Source organism: Phacochoerus africanus, chromosome X (genome assembly GCF_016906955.1).
Source record: "Phacochoerus africanus isolate WHEZ1 chromosome X, ROS_Pafr_v1, whole genome shotgun sequence".
Taxonomy (NCBI): domain Eukaryota; kingdom Metazoa; phylum Chordata; class Mammalia; order Artiodactyla; family Suidae; genus Phacochoerus; species Phacochoerus africanus.
Window position 1 is genome coordinate 83,674,910 of NC_062560.1, and position 16,446 is coordinate 83,691,355.

Here is a 16,446-nt window from a genome sequence, read left to right on the forward strand (position 1 = left end):
TGATTTTCTTGTTTTTTTTTCCTTTCTCCCTCATCTGAGTTATAGTCCTCTGTCTTTTCATTTGTATAGGTTTTTGGTGTGGTGACCTTTTTACAGATAATCGGGTTGTAGCCTCTCCTACTTCTGGTGTCTGCCCCCCTGTGGCTGAAGTCAGTGTAGGGGCTTGCTGTAGGCTTCCTGATGGGAGGGGCTGATGGCCGCCCACTGGTAGGCGGAGCTGATTCTAATCCCTCTGGTGGGTGGGGCTTAGTCTCTGGATGGGATTAGAGGCAGCTCTGTGCCTGAGGGGTCTTTAGGTAGCCTGTTTACTCAGGGGCGGGGCTATGATCCTACCTGGATTGTTGTTTGCCCTGGGGCTTCTCAGCAGCTGACTGAAGGGTGGGCCAGATTTTCCCAAAAAGGCCACCTCCAGAGAAAGGCATGCTGCTGAATATTCCCAAGAGCCTTGCCTTCAATGTTCTTCCCTCACAACAAGCCACATTCACCCCTGTTTTCCCAGGATGTCCTCCAAGAACTGCAGTCAGGTTTGACCCAGATTCCTATGGAGACCTCGCTGTGCCCTGGGACCCATTGCACGTGAAAATCTGTGTGTGCCTTTTAAGAATGGGGTCTCCGTTTCCCCCAGTCCTGTGGAGCCCCTGCACACAAGCCCCACTGGCCTTCAATGCCAGATTCTCCAGGGGCTCTTTCTCCCAGTGCCAGATCCCCCCATGTGAGAGTTTGATGTGGGGCTCAGACCTCTCACTCCTGTAGGTGAGTCTCTGTGGACCAGTTATTTTCCAGTCAGTGGAGCTTCCAATCCCGGAGGTATGGGGTTGTTCATATCATGAAATCGCCTGTCCTTCCTCTTGATGTGGCCTCCTCTTTGTCTTCTGGAATAGGATATCTTTTTTAAGGCTTCTGGTCCATTTGGTTCAAGATTGCTCAGCCTTTAGTTGTGAATTTTGTTGTTTTTAGGAGAAAAGTTGAGGTCCAGTCCTTCTAGTCTGCCATCCTGCATAGTAATAAATCTTTGATTCTGCTTCCTTTGTGTGGGCGAATTGATTGAAACTGCACCTTTGGGAGCTCTTGTCATGGCTCAGTGGAGATGAATCTAACTAGCATCCATGAGGACACAGTTTCAATCCCTGGCCTCACTCAGTGGGTTGAGTATCCTGCATTGCTGTGAGCTATGATGTAGGTTGCAGACATGGTTCATATCTGGTGTTCCTGCTTCTGTGGTATATGCCAGCTGCTACAGCTCTGATTCGACCCCTAGCCTGAGAACCTCCATATGCCATTGTTGTGTCCCTAAAAATCAAAAAAAGAATCTGTGCCTTTAATCAAAATTACCCCATGAGTTTCACTTCCCCAAAGTGGAAGGTAGGATGCTTTGGGAGTTCCCTTATCCTCATCTAGTAGGTCACAGTCTGCACAGCCTTCATTCAGTACCCCAACTCTGGCTCCTCAATACAACTGTATGTTAGCTAGAAAGTGCAACAACAAAAAGGTCTATCTTTGTTGTCAAGTATAATCCAATGCCATCTGCCCATTGGCCTCTGATCTTACTTGGGACAGGGAGTCAAGTGTCTTCGAGGTCATTTTGCTAAAGACCTGGATGAAAGTAGACCCCAGATTCTGTCATGAATGGGATTCTAGATTCTAGGTATCCTAATAGGAATGTTGTGATTGCCTCTCTGATGGCCATGGGAAGACACGTTTAGCATTCCCCTTTAGAGCAGATTATTTCACTAAGTTGGCTGTTTTTGTCATAGGGTTGTGAATCCTTCCTGTGAACATTGGTTTAACTTTATTATGCACCATCACAACCTATCAGTTTGTAATAACACGTCTTATAGATTCTATATATCAGACACTGTTGAATATAAAAATGTAATGATTTGAGCACATGCGAATTAATTTTTTCTAATCCTATTAGATTAAAAATGCACTGGGCTAAGCAAAAAATAGGTTAAGAGTTTTACAGGAGAATATTCATTTTTATGAATGAGTGTTGCTTATTAGTGTTCAACTAACCTAATGAAGATGCTTTATACCTACTTACCTACTGTATTTAGTATTACTGATTCCCTGTAATGTTTTCTTTCTAGAGACTATTGAAATGATTGCTTCATACTCCTCTAGAAGTCTGAGAATGGGATATCAAGCTCTATTCTGATTTGAATAGCATGAAATGGTTGGCTGTCCCCAAATTGCTCTGGTCTTCAACCTGTCAAAGTATCCCAAAGATAGCATTGTTTGCTATTTAACTGCAAATAGACAACCTGAGTGAGTTATAACCATGTGGAGTGACCCATTATCATCATTTCTCTAAATCTCAATTTCCTTAACATAATTTAACTGGTTGTTTACATGGACAAAGTGAAATTATGAATAACCACACAGTAATCTTCATTGGGCAATTATGATGTAGTAATCTTTGAATTTGCTACATATATTACCTCATTTAAATTCTCAAAATGACACCATGAGGTAGATATCACTATACTACTATATATATAACCCATATTCTACAGAGGAGTACATTACAGTTGACCCTTGTGCAGGTTTGAACTATACAGATCCACTCATAAGTGGATATTTTTTAACAATAAACACTACAGTACTATAAGGTCTGCAGTTGGTTGAATCCATAGATGTGAAGGAACCAAGGATATGAGTAGGTGACTATAAGTTATGGGCAGATTAACTCCCTATGTTGTTCAAGAGTCATTTGTAATACTTAAAAGAAGTTAAGTAACTGGCCCGAGGTTCACACAGCTAGCAAATGGCACAGCTCCAGGACTAGAATCTCAGCCAAAAGGCCTAACTCGTCAAAGAGTCTTCCTGACTCCTCTTGTCTAAAGCAGTGAGAAACTGCATGAGTCATTCTCTCTATTGTCACCCATCATTTTGTCTTTCTTTCTTTCTTTTTGGCCACACCTGCAGCATGTGGAAATTCCCCAGGCCAGGGATCAAGCCCACACCACAGAAGCAACCCGAGCCATAGCAGTGACAATGCCAGACCCTAATCTGATGCATCACCAGGGAACTCCTCTTTTCTTTTCCTTATAGCACTCATGTCATCTAAAATTTCTTATCCTTTGTTTGCTTCTTTGACTCTCTTCCTCTAATGGAATGTAAACTACAGGAAAGTAGTGGGTTCCCCTGTCTCATGTACCACTCTGTCTCCAGTGCCTAGAACAGTACCAGACACAGAGTAGGATGGAATATCTGTTGAAAGAACTGATGCTTACCTGAACAGCAAGCTGTGTGGTAAACCAGGAAATTTAGTTAACAGCAAGGTATTATTACCTGAGTTTGGTTAGTTATTTATAATAGCTGTGCCTGGGAAAACCTAGAGAATATTTTAATGTGTAAAAGGGGTCAGATACTTTTTCCTAGTGTGTATTCCAAGTAGAATTTGGCAGACAGGGGCAAGAGGGCTCCTAAGAGAAATGTTGAAACTAAATAGTTGACTACACTTCAATTTTACACATGAAATACACGATGCATCCTCAGAAGTCCTTTTATTTTGGTGAACAATGTAATTTGGGACAAATCATAAACTGAACCTCAGAAACTTCTTAATTGGTGAAAAATACCTGCCCTGCAGAAGTTCACAGAAACAATATGAAGATCAAGTAAGATAATGCATACAAAGGTGCTTTGTAAAACTTAAATTCTTGTGATAGAAGGGTAAGGTGGTATTAGAATGTTAATTTGATTTACTTGCTTCCATTTTAAATGGCTAACATAAAATTTATTTCCTGGAAAATCTTTTCATAATAAAATGCTTATGGAAGCTCTCCAAATGGCACAGGCTTGTTGCATCAAACTCAAAGCTAGAAACAGTGGGCTTCGCAAAAGTAGAAGTGTGAGAGACAAAGTATGGTTTTCTCTTGGTAGGGAGACTGCAGGGTAGATAACCTAGGGCAGAAGGGAGACTTAATTTTCATTGTACACTATTTGGTACTATTTGAGATTTAAAAAAAATTAACCATTTACAAAATATATAGGGAGTTCCTGTTGTGGCTCAGTGGTTAAGGAATCCGACTAGGAACCATGAGGTTGCAGGTTTGATCCCTGGCCTCACTCAGTGGGTTAAGGTTCTGGCGTTGTGGTGAGCTGTGGTGTAGTTCGCAGACGTGGCTCGCATCCTGCATTGCTGTGGCTCTGGTGTAGGTTGGTGGCTACAGCTCTGATTAGACTCCTATGCTGCAGGAACCTCCATATGCTGCGGGAGTGGCCCTAGAAAAGGCAAAAAACCAAAAATAATTATATATGTATATATATATAATATAAAAAAGGAAACAAATGAAACCGAAGGGGAGCTGATTTTGCTACTCCAAAACATGTCTCTTTAGCTTGGCTATTACTTTGAACTAAAGGCAAACAAAATCCAGCAGATTTAGGAAGAGCTCCTTACTTCCCCTTCAACTCTTAAACTGACATTGGAAAGGGGGCCTATACTGGGAAGACAGCCTGCACCAGAGGTACCTTTTTACCCAAGAAACTTATCTGTATAACAGGGTAATCTTTGTTTTCTGAACGTCTTCCCTGCCTTCTTATAAATAGTTTTCTTTCTGTATCTCCAGACTCCTACCCATGTCCTTAGTTCAGGATGTTTTATAAGCCTCAATTGCCTAGATGCTCATTGGGTCTCATATTTTTATAGGGCTCTTGTTCATACAAAATTTGTTTTTCTCCTGTTAATCGGTCTTATATCAATTTAATTATTAGACTAGCCCAAGAACCTAGAACAGAAGAAGATAAATTTTTTCCGCACCTTCAAAACAAAGAAGCAGTAAGATTATATATGAACACAATCATGGTTATCTAAGGCAAGAAGCTTTCAACTGAAAGGAGGGACCAACTCCTCTGTGTTCTGAAATTTCATGTTCCATGCTCATTTTTTGCCCTGACGGTTATAGTGGATGTTTTGTAGGGCAGCTGCCTCATTCAGAATTTTACCTTCCCTGAAAATGACCCTGGATAGAAAGTAGTCATTCCTATCTTCTGTCCAAAGTTTACCAGTTTGATGGTAAATGTTAAAATTGAGAAGCACTTCTCTAGAAGGAAGATGCATGAAATACACCTCATATTTCTCTGCAGCTACCTTGGTTTCTGGCCTCCTTGAGTTAGTTCTTCACTAATTCCAAAAAACATTCTAGTGACATTTCGGTAAACTTACCCCTTCACTGCCCACTATTAAGTCAGCTTCAGGCCAATGGGAGTGAGACCTGCTATTTTTTTTAATGTTCTCCAGATGATCCCAATGTTAAAATTAAACACAAAATGGAGACTGGACTTGAGAATTCCCTGAGCAGAGAAACCATCTAAACCATGTAAGCAAAATTAAATCTATCTTATTTCATGAACATAAGTGAAACAGGTTATTTCTTGTAAATGCCTCTGACAATCATAAAAGAACTTTATCATAACAACACTATTCACAATAGCCAAGATATGGAAACAACCTAAATGTCCATCAGCAGATGAATGGATTAAGAAGATGTGGTACATATATACAATGGAATACTACTCAGCCATAAAAAAGAACAAAATCATGCCATTTGCAGCAACATGGATACAACTAGAGATTCTCATACTAAGTGAGGTAAGTCAGAAACAGAAAAATGCCATATGATATCACTAATATGTGGAATCTAAAATACAGCACAAATGAACCTGTCTACAAAACAGAGACAGAATCACATGAAAAACAAACTTGTGTTTGCCAAGGGGGAGAGGGGAAAGAGTGGGATGGACTGGGAGTTTGGGGTTAGTAGATGCAAACTATTATATTTAGAATGGTTAAGCAATGAGGTCCTACTATACAGCACAGGAAACTATATCTGATCTCTTGGGACAGACCATGTTGGAAGATAATATAAGAAAGGGAATGTATATATATATGTATGAATGGGTCACTCTGTACAGAAGAAATTGGTACAACACTGCAAGTCAACTATACTCTAATAAAAAATATGGAGTTCCTGTCATGGCTCAGTGGAAATGAATCTGACTAATATCCATGAGGACGCAGGTTCAACCCCTGGCCTCACTCAGTAGATTAAGGATCCAGTATTTCCATGAATTATGGTGTAGGTCACAGATACAGCTTGGATCGTGTGTTGCTGTGGCTGTGGTGGAGGTGGGTGGCTATAGCTCTGATTTGACCCCTAGCCTGGGAACCTCCACATGCTGTGGGTGCAGCCCTAAAAAAAAAAAAAAAAAAAAAAAAAGACAAAAATGAAATAAAATATGTAGAAGAAACAAGTCATCTTCCTAAAAATTACATGAGATAATCACTTTTAACCAATCCTTTTCTACCTGGAAAACTCCAGTGTAATAACCAGTCATTGTAAAGGAGAAACAATCTCCTAATTTTAACTTTTTTGGCCATCCTGTAACTTCATGCCACTCAGCTTCATAAGAGCCTTTGAATTTGCAAGTCCTCAGTTTGCAGACTATTCTTACATGTATAATAAATTCTTACTAAATACTATTTATTGATTCGGTGGTTTTAATTTAGCTATTTCTGTATTTTGGATACCAATATTCATTGAAGGCTGGGGATGGTTACCCTATTCCAATGTTAGGCAAGGTTTAATGTGCACAATGACTCACCTGAAGATCTGAGTAAGTAACACATTCTAATTCAGTAGGTCTACAGTGGGGCCCAAGATGCTTCATTTCCAACAATTTTCCAGATGATGTTGATGCCACTAGTTTAGGCATGACATTTGAGTAGCAAATCTCTGCATGGTTTCTATTGCTTTAAAGCAAAAGAACCTTAATTTAATGCAGTACATCTTCTCAGGTTGTAACCCCATCCTGTAAGGCCTTCCTTCCCACTTTTTTACCTATTCAGATCCTACAAGAACCAATTACAACCCTATTTCCTTCATGAAGTCTTCCTTAATCATTAGAACCACTTCTTTCCTTGTTGATGGCCCATGGCTGATACAGCCTCCATTATATAATACAACATTTAATTTATTATATGTAATACACTTACAAATGGGGCCCGTATAGAATTACTTCCTGTGTAAATCTCATCTCTCCTGAGTGCATGTGCACATACATGTGTGTGTATAATATATATAAATACATACATATCTTCAACCCACCCTGACCTCCAGTCAGTGGGAAGTTGGCAGGTATTTAATTAATACTTGGAGAATTGAAGGTGTATGAAAAAAGAAAGTATAATCATCACCATTACCTGGCTAAAAACCAACCAACCAACTAAAAAACAAAACAAAACAAAACAGAACCCGAAAGTAGAAGAGATCATAAAGCAGAATGAAAGAATGATACAATATGGCTTATAGCCTTGCACCCCAGAAGATAGGTACATTTACCAGAGTTTTGGTGAGGATAGTAGTTCATTGCCTAGGAAATAAAGATGTATCTGGCCATGAGTATACCCAGGTTATGTGTGCAGAGCCCCAAAGCCTCATGTATCCCAAATGTCTTTTGGCAATGGCACTGAACCAGACAGTCTTCAGGCCCAGTGGTTAGCTTTCAACCAAAGGAGGAAGAGGAGGAGGAGAAGAGAAATATGACAGAACGCTAGAGCTGAAAGCTACTACAGAGATGTCTTTTATCCAACCTACCTATTTTAAGGATGAGGAAGCTGAGGCTTAGAAATCCCCAGGTTAGAGATGAACACATCTTGACCTAGAACTCAAGTCTCTATTTGTAGGACAATGCTGTTCCATGGCTCTAACTGATCTGGTAAAAATTCTTAATCTATGTAGGAACCACTAGTCTCATAGTATTCCATTTGTTGTGTTTGTCAGGGATGGGAAATTCTGGCATCTTGGTGAAAGAGGCATGGAATGGTAGAGATAGCCAGGCCCTGCAAGGTAGCCAGGCCCTGCAATGTGTGGATCAGAAAGGGCAGCACAAATGAATATGGTCTACTGCATACTGCCCTTCTTTCCTGTGCTCTTTGGTCCCAGCAGAACCCCATGATCTTAAATTGACTCAATTCAGCATAACACTTTTGCTATGCTCTATTTTGTTATGAGGAGATTACAAATTTTCTCAAGGATGAAAGGTGAGATGAATGAAAAGTGAAATGGACAAATTCCTCCTGAACTTTGATGCCCTCTTTCAAGGGACCCCTAGGATATCTTTGCTATACTCTTTGCAGTGTAGAGTTAAGCAGGGTCTAACTATAGTGGGTACTAAAGCCCCATGCTACATCATGACTCAAAGCAACCTCAGAGCAACTGGTTCTACTTCCTTGTGAAATGGATACACGAGGCCTTTCTAGAAAGTCTCTCTCTTCTTAAAACAAACATACAAACAAAAAACAACAGAAATCTTTTTCTCTGTGGATTCATTTCTGAATGAAATAGCCCCTGATAATTAAGAGAGGTGACCATCTTGTTTTAGAAAGAATTGAGACCCTTCTCTTTAAAGACACACTGAATTCTGCTTTTGCAGGAAAAAAATAAAAGGGAAATTGAGAAGGAGTCAAAGAGAAATAACATTTTGATTTTCCAGTCGACATGGGTCAAAGGATAAAAAAGCCAACAAATTTTATTTTCCTACCCTTTCATTTATCTTGCTTTCATTTTAATACATATATTGCTATGTTCCAGCTTAATGCCACGATGAATAGTGCCAATGCTTATTAATACATCACTGATTTCCACAGGAAAAAAAAGAATCATTGGGGTGATAGCTGATGCAATTTCCCTAAAAATTGGACTCAGCCTCTTGCTTTAAAGAAGACAGGGAGAAAAATTCTGAGTGAGTTCGTGTGAACAGTTTTGTTGTAGTGTACCATTCCTTGAAAAAACGGCACTCAAGATTTAAAACTCAGATAAATCTTACACTCTATAAAACAAAACAAAACAAAAACAAACAAAACCCCTTGATGTCCTCTAGAATGGTTATTTATGTAGTAAACACATTTGCCACAGTGAGGCACATTAGAGAATAATTAAACTCACTGGGTCATCTCCATTTTGAAGCTCCTGTGATTTAATGCTGCAGAGGGAAGTAATTAGGTGGATTTGAAACCAAAGTCTTAGGGAGAAAAACGGGGCGGAATGTATTCCAAGAAGGGATTGCAGGCAGCCTCAGCTACCACTATTACACAGAAAAGAATCTAAAAATAAAGGTGGAGAATGGCTTGGCCTGTCAGTCTAGTGTTTCTAGCTGGCAAATTCTGGGAACTCTCTAGCCTCAGAACAGGGAAGTGCTTTGTGAAAAGCCCAATTCTTAGTTTCCACAGCTGAGAGAGATTGTAAATGTGACTTTAAAGGGGTGTGGGGTTTTCATCTTTTTTATTGCCTTGTCTGGTGTCCCCAATTACTCACACTCCTAACTCAAGTTTGGAATGTGTAAATGGAAGGGCAAAATAATTTCCACTGGTTCACATTCCCAAACAAGCAAAATTCTAAGAGTATGGAGATAATAACAGTACAGATGTTACCATCACAGATCCTGAAGTCAAAGAGACCCAAGTTCGTATCCCCCATCTATTGTGTGCTGATTTTGAGTAAACATCCAGCTCAGCTACCCAATTAACTCCTGTCTAAACCTGCACAGATAGCAGGGCCTGAGCTAGAAGTAAAAACTTGCAAGTGCCTTGTTGCTGAAAACACTAAAATTATTGGCATAGAGCCTTCAGTTCCTACATCAGCAGGTGGGAGTACGCAGCAGAGAACCAGGTCATTGCCATTAAGTGGCCTCATCTGTACTTGTAGATCCTGAGGCTGGGGGAAATTCAAAGTTGAGAAACACTTCTTTACAGCTCTTTCTCCTCTTTGAGGCCAGGGTGGGGGATCTTTTGTAGTGTTGGTGGTGCCTTACTATACAACTTGGCTCAGAGTATGCACCAACAAGTTAATGAATGGACCAGAGCATCCAAGGCAGGGAGGCAGGATAATCTGGGATAGATACTCAGTCTTCATTACCTAAATTCTCCAGACATAACAACTGAGGGGTGTGGGGCAGAGTGATGATAGGGAAATACTCCAGGAGGACCATCTGGATGATCAAAATGCAGATGCTTCACATCCCTGACTACTAATACACGTGATCATGACTAAAGTAAACTGGACTTTAATGTTTAGGGGACAAAATTCAATGTTTTATATATGGGGCAAGAGGAAAAGACATGGGGACTTCTTGAGGAGCCTCTATCACCTTGGGTTCACTGTAGCATTCTTTTCCCATTTGACCCATTCCTCCCTCCTTGTGCATGTCCTTCAAGCCTCTGGAAGGCTCTCCTGTTTGCACCGCCTCCTTGACCAGAAGGAGAACAGCTTGGTGACCTGCAGAACTCTCGCTGACCCGGAGTCTAGGGACTCCTCTGAGGAGGATAATTGTGTTTCAAAGGGCAGATGCTGAAGCAACCTTGCCATGCCAGGCTAGAATCATCAAGAAGAGCCATCGAGGATGGGACTGTGAAGGAAGAGCAGGGTTTTAAAAAAATTTTTTTCATGGTTTTGTGCACCTGCTAGCAACCACTTATTCACCTTCTTATTCACAATCAACAATCTCTAGCAGTAGCACTCCCACACATGCTGCCCCCTCAATGACATCTCTCCCACATGCTACACAGTGTCGTGTAGGGGTTCAGAACGTGGACCCGGTGTCAGACTGTATGACTCCAAATTCTAGTTCCTTCCCTCATTACCTCTGGGACCTTGGACAAGCCCCTTAACTTCCCTCAGCCTGAGTTTCCTTGCTGCTATTGTGTGAGGAAGTTAACAGTGTCTCCCCTCAATTTCTGTGGGGATTAAATTATATAATCCCAGTAAAGCACTTGGCGCAGTGGCTGGCAAATCAGAAGTGCTCTAAAAATGTTAACTCTTATTTTAAAATTCATGGAAGTGTTTTTAGAACTTTAGGGATTTCATTTCTCTTGCTTGGAGTTTGTGCTTCCTCACTTGGTTTTCTTGGCATAAGCCTCTAGGGGATGGGGCCTTTCAGGCAGAGGTTTGGAAGAAGAAAGGCAAAGCTCCTGGAATGTACTTTGAGGTCTGAAATAAAACTCCCCAAGCTGGAGGCATAATGTTGGAGGATTAGGCTGCTTACAAGCTAGGAAATGAAGGTCTCTGGGCTCTGCCAGCATTTCCTGTAGTCTGAGTACTCCGTTCTGCCTAAGGCCTCCCCTGGCTGTTCAAGCATCTGCTTAGACTGTATTTGTTTATCTAACTGCCAGATCCCAGGGCACTCAGTTGCTTATGTTCATCTTGAAGCTGTTTTAGTATTTACCAGCTTAAAAGAAATCCTTAGAATTTAAACATGAGAACCAAAAGTAAAATAAGGATAATGATCCAAAATCAGGCAGGCAAAATCAGGAGCTATCAAAGTTATAATTGTGGACCCAAACACATATTTAGACGTTAAAGTAGCAATACAAACTTCTACAGAATGAGCCAATTAATGTTGCCATGGGCGGCTAACTGTAATTTTTGACATGTCTCTAGCATAGCTTTATTAGCAATATCAATACAAAGCTTTTAAATGCTGGGTTTAGTGGAGAATGCAAGTATCACTACTTCCTTTCTTGGGAGGGAATCAGAAGCTCTCTCTTACTTTGGTCATTGTTTCTGAGAAATTTATTAAGAATGGATATTACAAGGAAGACAAATAGGTTAATACCTTAAAAGTATGGCAGAGTTCCCATTGTGGCATAGGGGGTTAAGAATGTGACTATAGCAGCTCAGGTTGCTGTGGAGGCATGGGTTCGATCCTTGGTGGAGCACAGTGGGTTAAGGATCAGGTGTTGCCACAGCAGTGGCATAGGTCACAGCTGTGACTCAGATTCAGTCCCTGGCCTAGGAACTTCTATATGTTGCTGGTGTGGCCATTTAAGAATATATATATATATATATGAATATATATGTATAAGAATATATATATGTGTATATATATAAGAATATATATAAAAATATATATATGTATATATACACACACACATATGTGTATATATGTGTGTGTATATATATATATAATTTTAAAATATATATTTAAATAGATATTTACTCTATGACCTAAACATTTTCCACATCCAAATATATTTTCTGGATCATTCTTAGATATCCAAGATGCTCTAATGAGTGTTTTGCATTTAACAAAAAGTATGGAAAAAAAAAACAAGGGCACATTATTCTGGCACCTGCTTCAATGGCACACAGGGGTGAATTCTCACATTGCATAAGCCTTTGAGATGGAAGCAGACTCTAGGGCAAAATGACCTGAAGAGTGAAGAGAGAGTCAGTACGCCAAGCCTAGAGCCTCCATAGGAAGTCCTACCTAACTCCACAGAGACCCCAGAAGTCATGTTACTTTCAGAACCTTTGATGACACAGTCCCTAATGCTAGAAAGAGATGTCCAAGAGTGTTAGACACCTTGAGAGGGTCAGAATTTATTGGAAGGGGTTTCAAAATTAAATGGCATGAGCCTGGATGGTCCTTAACAGAAGAGGTGAATCTAAGAGGCCCTGGGTCTGCTGTTTATTTGACCTATGCTCAGGAAGTAACCTCAGCTTGGGAAGCATCCTCCTTCACTATCAGTATGATAACATTTATGCTGATCACCAGTAGCTTCTACACAGCCCTTAGCAAGACCCGATTAGAGTCATGTTCCTACAGTTCCATTTACAAGTAAGTGAGCTCAGTTTTTACTATCACTTTAACTCTAAATCTTGACCTTCAGGCCATCTGGAAACTTCAGAGAAGCAATATGTTTTAAACATCACATGGCCCAACCTCCGTATTTTATAGATGGGAAAATGCAGCAGAGAGGGGGAATGATTTGTTCAAGGTTGCATAGCTGGTATACAGAAGGGCCCGGGCTAGAATCCAGGTGCCCTAACTCCTCATTCAGTGTTCTTCGACGTCCCCCCTAAAGAGATATTTTTTGGCCTCACCAGCCCAGTCTCTTGCTTAGAACTGTGCCAACAAAGCATGTTGTAATGGTTTGAGGAGCTATCAAGAGTCTTGAATACACTGCAGTGTGGAAATGAAGTCTACAGTATTTTGATAAAGTTGCCACTCTTCTCTTCACTAAGGATTTGCCTCTGGAACCCTCTCAAGGAGTGAAAATTCACTACAGTTTTCAGTAATTGTGTGTATGCACAAATAGGCAGTACAATTCAATAGAGGAGTTAAATATATGATTAAGAGATATCTTGAAATCAATGGGAAATTGTCTTAGCCTAGCATAAAGAAGGGTGTTTTTGTTGTTGTTGACAGAGGCCTTCTTTCCTTAAGTCTTTTGATGCTTTATTAATTGTGATAAGGATGGCTAAAAGTGATATTGTCCTCCTAGGAATGGCATAGATTTAGAAAATTTCAGCTTGCCTGATGCTCAGTGTGTTTAAGAATATTACATACAATATTGAGATCCACATTTTTTTTCTCTTCATAACCTTGATATGAATTCCAAGTCCAGTAATGTCTATTTCACTGTGATGTTACTAGACTATGTCCCTGGAAAAATCTCAAAAACAATATGCTTTGTTAAAAAAAAAAAAAGCATGCAGATGGAAAGTAGAATCTTAGGAAATCAGGTATTTCTTAAGCCAGGCATGGGAGAACAGTTATCAAACTTTAGCCGAGGGCTTATGAAAACACAGTTTGCTGGATCCTTCTCCTACAGGTTCTGACCTAGCAAGTTCCCAGGTGATGCTGATGCTGCTGGTCTAAGGACCACATAGTGAGAATCCTAATAATTTTTTTTTAAAGGAGTACCCTGATGGTTCAGTGGGTTAAGGATCCAGCTTTGTCACTGCTGTGGCATGGGTTCGATCCCTGGCCTGGGAACTTCTGCAAGCCGCAGGTATGGCAAAAACAAACAAACAAACAAAACCCAAACCCCCAAACTTCCTTTTTACAGCATCCCTAGAGAATTGCAATGTGCTGAGAGAACTAATAGATGTTTATGGCCTGGAGTCAAAGGAACGGGACCCAGTGAGCTGTCAACTCAGGCTCATGGCCTAGACTGCAAACTCAAGCATCACATTGCAAGCAGGGACCACACTTTGAGAATGACTGGTATAGAGACTTCAGAGGCAGGGAGCTTATCAGGGAGCTCCTAGCCCAGCAAAGAGTGTGAGTAAGGAAACAGATGGTAATAATACAGGGTGATAAGGTGACAATATTGGGTATAGACTTTAGGTATGGTCTGTATTATAAAGACGGTATGAAAAAAACCATAGCTAATATTTTGAGTTTTTTAAAAAATATATCACAGTATATACCCTCTAAACTGTGTTAAGCATTTTATATGGATAAACTCATTTGATCCTCACAAAAATCCTGAGGTAGGCACTATTATTATCACAATTCTAGAGATGAAGAGACTGAAGCTCAGAGAGATTAAGTAACTTGCTCAAGGTCAGACAGCTAGTAAGGAGCAGAGGTAGGTTTAGAATTCAAATCCAGTCTTGTGTGCTTATCCACTATACTACATTCTCAGAAAGACTATGATCAACTCTTTTGGGTTGAGAGAGAAGGGTGGAGAGAGAAAGAGAAAAGGCAAGAGGGAGGGGGAAAAAGAGAGAGAAGTGATCAGGGAAGCATTTATAAAGATGATATCTGGGCTAGTTATTGATGAAAAATAGAAAATAGGAACCATTTGTTTTGGGGGCAGTCTGGACATAGGCTGTGATCGCTGGGGAAGTGTGCTTTGATTGGGGTTAACAGGTGGAGAAAATAAAGGTAGAAATAATGGGGAAGAATAAACAGACATTTTGAAAGGTCTAATACAGCCTGGAACTAGAGAACAGTGCCTTGGTGCCACCAAAGACAAGAACACAAAAGTTCCTGGGGCAAGGTCAAGGAACTATTGAGATGGAAGGCAGTACCAGATTCAGGGTCAAGGCACTACTGAGATGGAAGGCAGTACTCCATAATCTCTGGAGTCAGACTGAGTTAATTTGCATCTCTGCCACTTACAAGCTCTGAGGCCTTGGTCAATTTCCCCAACCACTCTGGGTGTTCATTTTTCCTCTCTCATCATTTACTTGGTCATAGCATCTTCTCAGAGAGTTGTGATATTTAAGTGAGGTAATACACATAAACTAATCTCCACAGTGCTTGGCAAACAGTAAATGCTTAATAAATTGTAGTTGCATGTTTTGTTTGTTTGTTTGTTTTTTTGGGTTTTTTTTAGGGCTGCACCCACGGCATATGGAATTTCCCAGGCTAGGGGTTGAACTGGAGCTGCAGCTGCCATCTTACACCACAGGAATGCCGGATCCGAGCTGTGTCTGTGACCTACACCACAGCTCATGGCAATGCCAGATCTTTAACCTACTGAATGAGGCCAGTGATCGAACCACATCCTCATTAATACTAACTGGTCTTGTTACTGTTGAGCCATGATGGGAACTCCCCATAGTTGTAATTTTATAAAACAGTAATTCCTAACTTATCACATGCCAAGCATCATTCTAATACAATGGTTTGCAAAGTCGTGTTTCTCCAGACCAGAGGCATCACAATCACCTGGGAACTGTTAAAAAGGCATGGTTTCAAGCCCCATCTTAGAGCTACTGAATCAAAAAGTCAGGGAGTAGAAACAAGCACTGTTTTAGCAAGTACTTCCAGGTGGTTGTGAGGCCTGCAAATGTTTGAGAATAACTGTTCTAAGCATTTCATGTGAAATGATTTCATTTATTCTTCATAACAACCCAGTGAGGTAGGTAATATTCTTATCTCTATTTTATAGACGAAGAAACTAAGGCACCAAAAGTGAAGATAAGTGACCAAGGTCACACAACCAGTAGGAAGTAGAAACAAGAATTTAATCCCCATTTAAAAATTTTCAACATTTCAAAAATTTCTTCCAACTAGCCTTTCTCTGTCTCCACTTCTTCGCCTTTTCTGACATCATAGCCTGTTTCTATCTATCCTCATGTCTTTAGTGTTCTGCACCAAAAAAAAAATGACCACCTATTGCCTTATTCCCACTTGGGGTGCAGTTGTTCCTGAATACCTGTAATGCTTTGCATGAGGCTGGTCAGAGATGAAAAGGCAGGTATCGCACGGCCATACCACTGGAGTGATTCTCTGTCTATTGCTTGCTGAGGTAGAGAAGTCTGACATAAAAAACACTACTGTCAGCAGTGTCAACTTAGATTACAAAGGACAGTGACTGTTTGGGGAACCATTAGACAAATTATTTTGACCTGCTCTAACAATTTAAATATATTTTTGTTTTATTTTGCAAATAAAAAACATTGAATTTCATGACTTGACCATACCACTAAATCATTTCTGGGCAGGAAGTACAATCCAGAGTGACCTTGAGTGTTCAGACTTTTATCAATATGCTCTTAATCAGCAAGCATATTAAGGTCTGAATAGCCTGAACTCTGCAGCCTGAAATGGTAATGGTGCCTGTACTTCTTTCCTTAGCCAGCATACCTAACCTTCTTTATTTCTTAGCTACTTTGATGGATTCTTTTCAAAGCTGGCCAA